Source organism: Passer domesticus, chromosome 3 (genome assembly GCF_036417665.1).
Source record: "Passer domesticus isolate bPasDom1 chromosome 3, bPasDom1.hap1, whole genome shotgun sequence".
Taxonomy (NCBI): domain Eukaryota; kingdom Metazoa; phylum Chordata; class Aves; order Passeriformes; family Passeridae; genus Passer; species Passer domesticus.
The window spans coordinates 20,472,939-20,480,553 of NC_087476.1; positions in this window are offsets into that span (position 1 = coordinate 20,472,939).

The window sequence follows — 7,615 nt, forward strand, 5'->3', positions numbered from 1 at the left end:
GGTTCCTTGGGTACAGTTGCTGCAAATAAAGTACTTGACAATTACATTTTAGAATAATAATCAGTCCTTTTTGCTTTTACCTATGGTTTGCCCATTCCTAAAAGCAGTGTCCAGGTCAGAGCCTGTATTCACACGGGGAGGCAGCCCCAAGCAGGGTGACTGGCTCCCCTCTGCTTTGTGCAGAATGCCAGCACGAGCTCAGGATGCTCTGGACAAGGCAGAGACCTTTTGGAACCAACAAATGGGATGGACAGACAAATGGGAAGGACCTTTCCCACAGGACATTTGCTGACAGGTGCACTATTTGCAATGGCAAAAATGTTAACATAATCCATATAGATCTCCTTTAAATATAGAGGCATTAAATCCTTATTTAGGCGGTTTATCCCCAGCTATTCAGTCGTAAGAAGCATGATACTGTCCTCAGGTGGGTAGCTTAAAATCATGGTCTTTTTGGCACAGTACTTTGTTTCTTGCCTTTATTATATTTCCTATCTGAATTTGGACATATACTTGGGACATATAGTTAAAGTTTCTCCCTGCAAGAACTTACTTTATTGTCATGTAATCACATGGTTTCAAATCTTGAGTTGGTATATACAAGGATAAACCATTGAAGCAGAAATAATGAGGAGGATTTTTCTTTGTTTTGAAAGCTTTTAGAGGATCCTAAGGATTGACCTTCTCCGTGTTCTAAATCCTATGATTCTGAATGAATGACTACCAAAAACTTAAGGTGTTCAACAGTGCCATGAAAAACTGTGAAGATGCTGTGGACTCCAAACCCATCTTTCAGGGAGTGCTTACATACAGTTTAATCCTGAGGAATAGTAACACAATTATGCTTCCACCTCCAAATTACTCTTTTTTCTTTATACTAATTTTTTCTTTCTGCATTAGGAATAAAAGAGATATTTTTCTTATACTCTGCCATGGAGTATTTATTTTCTTTTCTTTCTTGTCACTTTCCTTAATAGAAATTAAAGAAGCCATAGCCTGCAAGAGCATGATTTGTTTTTTGTGCATGAAAACATAATGTCCTTTTAGGTTATCTCAGTGGGATGCACTGTGACTGCAATGCACCAAAAACTCTCTAAAATTAAAAGCAAATAAACAAACTGGGTTTATGTTAAACAAAACGATGGAAAATTCCAATCAGTTTGAGAGAGCAAGGTTGCAGTAATGTTTCTTATTCTTTGCCAAACTCTCCACTTTCTTTCTGCTCAATAAGAAAAGCAACACCATGCTGCCTTTTCCTGACTAGTTACCATGTTATCATAATGATTCTTTCTTTCCTATCACCATAAAAGGTTATAAACAAGTAACTTAGAAAATTGGTAATATTGCAGTTGCTCAGTACAGTTGCCCTCACGTCAAGATGTGTAACTATCATTAATCAAATAATTCAGCTTCAGTGTTATATTAGAAACGGCACTAGCCCAAAATAATTGCAAAAGCCTTCAGGGAAAAAAGGATATTTTCATCTGCCACAGCTAAAATCAGTGTGATCACTGACTGTGACAAATAGAATAATCATTTCAAATTCAGCTGTCTTTGGTAACAGTATCACACAAGTCATCACAGCATCAGACATCAGTCATAAATCAAGGACATTCTTGTATAATACAGAACAAAAATTCTGACCCTCGACTCTAAGTTCCCTGATGTAAGGACAGATATTACTCAGTGATGACAAATGTCAGGTTGGCTTCCTGTTTGTTTTGCATGACACCCTCCAAAACACATAACTACACACCAGTGATAGCAAACTTGACTGCAAAAGGAAGTACCTGACATAGGAAATTACTCACCTTCAGAATCTCAGTCCCTACCAGGTCATTTGTGATTATTTCTGTATCTTGAAAGGGAATGAAGCCAAAACATGCCACTTCCATTTCACTGAACCAGGAAAATTTCCCCAAGATAAATTCATATAACAAGGGGGATTCAGAACTTTGAAGCCATTCCTTTATGGGCTTGCTGAGTTAGCAAAACTTTTTTTTTTTTTTAATTTTTTTTTTTTGTAAAAATGTCTTGAAAATATTCCCAAAAGCCTCCGATTTGGAACATATTTGGCAGATTAGCTGAGGTCAAATCCTGCATCACAGAAGGAATTGCAATGGTAATGGTATACATAAGGGACTTCACAAGGGCAGGAATATTTCATGCAACTGCTCATCAGCACCTAGAACATTCTTCCAGCTATCTGTTCTTGTGCAGCTGATCCAATGCCTCAGAAATCCTTAGTGCATAAAGATAAAGGAAAGGTTTCTCATCTCTACAGTTTGCAGTTAGCTCTCTCCTTCCTACAGTCTCCTGCCTCAGTAAATTTAACCCTCACAAAATTGAGTTCAAAGTAGGAAAAAGATACAGAAATGCTTGCTGAAATACCAGGAGTTAATCTGTGCTCACATGAGGATTTATCCCTTTGATCTTCCCTCTGACACCTGGTTGTGGCTGTAGCTAACTTGAGCTACAGTGCAAAATGCAAAAGGAATGCAGGATCCAACACTCCCAAGATGCCATATCAACAAAAATGCAGTGCACAAACACGTTTCTGTGTAAGTTCCTTATAAAAAAGAGCACCCATAAATGCAGTGTGGAAGGCACTTTTTCTACAGGTCAGGATGGCAGAGCACAAGTCACCACAGCTGAGCACTAGGAAAGCAACAACCAAGTCCTTCTGCAAATCTTACTGTGACTGTATGATTTTTTTTTAGCAGTTACATCACCTCTGGGTGATGTTTTGATGCTTTTCTTACTGGAAAATTTTCCATTTCTACAGTCAGATTAATCATTTTTAATTAATCCAGACATAAAGATAAACCTGCTCAAAATGAAGTCATTCCCCAGGTTTGCCAGTCTACTTCCCTGAATAATGATTGAAATGTTCTTGAAGGCAGAAGGCTGATGGATATAGGTGAGGTGCACCAAATTCTGTGTTCGGGTACCTGAACAGGTTTAATGAGCCACTGCTCTAATTCAGTGTGTTGAAGAACACCTTTAGTGCAGGGAGCCCAGTGTGCAGCTGCAGATGGAGCCCTGGGTGGTGGGATTGAGAGGCAAGAGGCTGGGAACTGGCACTGATCTTTGCACAAGAAAGGGCATGACCAGACTCTCAGAGGCACAGCAGGAGGCAAAGACCCCCAGACTTTCACACACTTAGACTGTGAGGATATAAAAGCCCAAGGTTTCCTTTGCCTGGGTTCCCTACTTAGAGACAGCCAGTCTGAGCTTTTATCTTGTTATTTAACTATTGCACGAAGATTAAATCATTTCAAGGATCCTGACTCTGGAAACCCATGGCTGAGCCAGTAAGGAAGCCTGGTCTGTCTGTGTGAGAGTGGAGTGTGCAGGGAGTGAAGAGGGGACTCGTGGGTCACTGGAGCCACCCCCACCAAGGTGTCTCAGTCCCAGCTCGGGCGGTGAGAGTGTGACTGCCAGAGTGGCTCCTGCAGACACGAAAGCTTCCCTAGCACAACCTGAAGTTCAGTGCCTGTTCCTCTTGCATGGTAGCTTAGAGCCTCTGTCAGAAACTTAAATATGAATGAGCATGCCTGAAACACACAGAGGCACCCGTGCTAGTAAACAAAATGAGCCCAGAGACAGAGCCACACAGTGAGCCTCATGGCACATGGAGAGCTTCTCTTCCAGTCCCAAACAGTGTCATAGATTCTGGAATGTGATGGGATGGCCTGTGATGCTCCCTGAACTATACCCAAATGCTGTTTGAGAAAGCATTGGATATGTCACCATGGGACTGTGTCCAGCCCTTTCAGAATTTACTGACACATAGTTTCTGTATCTGCCTTCAGAAAGTCACATTTTTGGCTTATCCACAGGCTGATAGTGTTTGTACAGACTCACAGTTGAAGTTCAGGGCTTTGCTGTTCTAAGTGTTTTTATGCTGAGAAGCATGTGTCCAAGAGTGCTCTACCCATCAGTATCTCCAGCCCGCGATACCAAATGCTCTTACCCAGCAAAATTCAACATTCCAATCTCAGCTTCTCATCAGAATGACCTGTGCCAACTCAGAACAGTGCCCAGGGGCTGCCAAGTGCTACTTGACATGGGTCAAGTCTTGCCAAAAAACCTCTAGGAATTTAACAATAGAGAGGACTATTGCCTAGGGGTATACTCTAATATGGCTTAATTTATGAATATAGATGTAGCAGGAGAGACTGCTTTTATCCAAATATATCTGCCAGTCCAAGCTACGGGCAAACACTACACAAGGCAGGCCTTCCTTCATTCCTTCCATTGTCCTTATCTTCAATTTCTACAGATAAACTCAAACCAAGAACTAATTACATTAAAACAAAACAAATTGAGAACATAATTTTTTTTCTGTATGTGGAGAATTCTCTACCCAGGACTTTGTATCATCAACATCAAAATTACATAATTTGTATTTAAAGCTAAATATTTGCTTGTACATTAAAAAAAATAGAGTGCATGACAGCTTTCACAATAAAATATTTTTAATATGCTAAGATATAAAAAGAACATCCTTAAGACTTGGAGGTTGCAAATCAAACTCTAATGGAACCTGTGGGAGGATTGCTACATACTTCAGTGAATGCAGGCACTGGCTTGCAGGTCCAGCAATGTCAAATTTCCAGTAACTATCAGCTAAATGGGAATTCCTCCAAAATTGCAGAAATGTATCTAATAGCCAAATTCAGTCCAAAATATTTTTTAACTACTTTCATAATCATGCTAAAATACTGGCATGACAAGGATCAAGATACAGGAATTCCTACTGTTATTATTGGCATTTGTTTAAAATATTATATATTCTGAGTATAGGATCAGTATACATTGCTCCTGGTTTGGACATATCCAATTTAGTCTTGAGTTTCTTGATTATTTTATCATAAAAAATAGAGAGTTTTTTTTGTGAAGCCTTTTCTATACATCATACTGTATCAGCCAAGGGGAAAAATAAACATATAAAACAGAGATTTTTCTTGATATGTTTAGAAATTATGTGTAATAAACATTGCAAACTGAGTCTGGGTCCTGAAAGAGTAATTGGATCATCTGACACAGAGTAAAACAGGTGAGAATTCACAAAATTAAGAGATAAAGTTATATTGCTTAATGTCAGTATTGCAAAGGTCACTACTCTAATTTACTGTAAAGCAGATTATAATATAATACAGACTCTTCTTTCAAACACTGTGTAAATACTAATGGGGTAGCAATCAGTATTTCACTTTCAAAATAAGAGGATCTATCGAGTAAAATCTTGAAGCAGATTTTCCCAGCTCTAGCTCTCTTCAAGGGACAGAATATACTTCCTACATATGCAAACTACAAAAAGTTGAAGAATTTTATTACAGAACAGAGCAATAATCCAAACCAAATTTAACAAATGAGAGAAGTAGTCTCAAAATGTAAGTGCAAAATATTATTTTTCAGAGGTAATAATAATCTACCAGAATACAAGTATGGGGATAACTGAGTACATATTCTTTCAAAAAAAGGTTTAGCATGGAAGCTAATACTCAGATGAAAAATCAGAAGTGCCATGCTAGTGGAGGAAAGCCATAGTGGCACTTTTGAAAAGAAATATGCCTCTAAAGACATGAGGAAGTAATACTTCTGTTCTGCTCTGCTTTGGTAAGACTTTGGTTGAACAACTGTACATAATTGGGATGGCAGCATTTCAAAAATCATGCAGTATAAAAGCTGCCCACTACAATTTCTCCACTGGATGCCTTTTTGACTGTGATATTTAACTATTTTCATGAACTTAATTTCAGTGATGTTTGCATGGAAGATGAAGAGGATGTGAGGAACACACACTACACCAGTAATGTCTTCTGGCCCCTGCTTCTCATGAGTGAGACAAATTGCATGAACATATAAACATGTCTTAAGCATGACTCCTCCCTGTCTTAAATATTTCTTCAAACTTCACTGAGTAGCCAATGTACTGCCTTCAATAGGATAAAGCTGGAGCTAAAAAGGAAGCAAACCTGAAAATTGCTTTTATTAGCCCAGAACACCCAAATCCTAAAAACACTCATTAGAAAAGCCAGTATTGATAGGTTGCAAGCTGTTTTCCTCAACTCAATTCCCAGCTCACCTTAATTTTTTTCATTATTATTTACTTTAAAAAGAGTAATAAATGAATAATAATAGTTCCTTCAAAACCTGTCTTTGACATGAGACAGATTTATCATTCTATTTGCCAAATGAACAGCTTTCTAATGGTTTTTTCTTTGTTCGGGGCTCTGAAGCACTCTAGATCCCTCTAGTTTCTTAGAGATAAGAAACTCCACATTTTTCCTTTTTGTGGAGCAGACCTTTGCCAGCCTGCAGAGAGGGGCAGCTATAATAAGGAGCATGTGTCAGACCCTGAGCATCTCCTCTGCCCTGACTCAAACCAGGTGTCTCTGTTCTCCATGCTGCAGTGATCCCATCTGTACCAGGGACAGAGCCACGCTGTGCTCTTATACAGGCACAATAGCTGAGGCTGCAATCCTCCACAAATGTCATAAAGTTCACTCAACAGCAGCCAAGTACTTCAATAAAGGCCAGCTTAAGTACTGAAAAGGAACACATATTCACTTTCTGTTTGAGATGTAAATACAGAAGTGTTAAGTTCTCTTCAGGTGAAGAGGAAGATTATTTCCCTTGGCTGCTGTCTGCCTCTTGGGAGTTTATGGATGCTTAGCATTTTTCAAGTTTTTGTCCAGTAATATCATGAAAACTGTAAATACAGTTCAGGAACACATTTTCACTGCTTTGCAGCTGAATATTGCATACAGGGGAATTGGTAACCTCTGTAATGGCAGGCTATAGCAGAATGAAATATTTTTTTATGTGTGTTCATTTTCTCTTTATTCCTTGGTATTTAAATCAGCATACTAAAGAAACAGATTTTCCCTGCACTGTAGTGCTTCTGCAAGTAGAGTCAGAATCAGAATCGCTTAAGTTGGAAAAGATCTTTAAGATTATGGAGTCCAACCTATGGCCTAACACCATCTTGTCAACCAGGTCATTGCACTGAGTGCCCCATCTGCTCTTACCTTAAACACCTCCAGGGACAGTGACTCCTCACCTCCCTGGGCAGCCCATTCCATGCCCAATCACTCCTGTGAGCAGCCTCTTTCTGATGCCCAGACTAAACCTAGTGCAGCTTAAGACTGCACTCATTAGCACTCTGATTTTGTCTAGGCTAGTGATCATTTTATTCACAGCAGCTGGTATGGGGCTGTGGTTTGGATTTGTGCTGAAAACAGGGTTGTTTTCAAACAATACTGGAATGTTTTCACTGTTGCTGAGCAGTGTTCACACAGTATCAAGGTATTTCTGCTCCTGATCCCAGAGGAGGGGGGTGGGATTGCACAAGGAATTGGGAGGAGACACAGCCAGGACAGCTGACCCCAAGGGATGCCCCACACCATATGGTGTCTTGCTCAGCATATATGAAGCTGGAAGAACAAGGAGGAAGAGGTGGATTGTTTGGAATGATGACATTTGTCTTCCCCAGTCACTGTTTGGTGTGATAGAGACCTTCTTTCCTGAGGCTGAACACATGCCAAATTAATTCCTTGTTTTCCTTTGCTTGTGGGTGCAGATTTTGTTTTACCTACTGAACTGT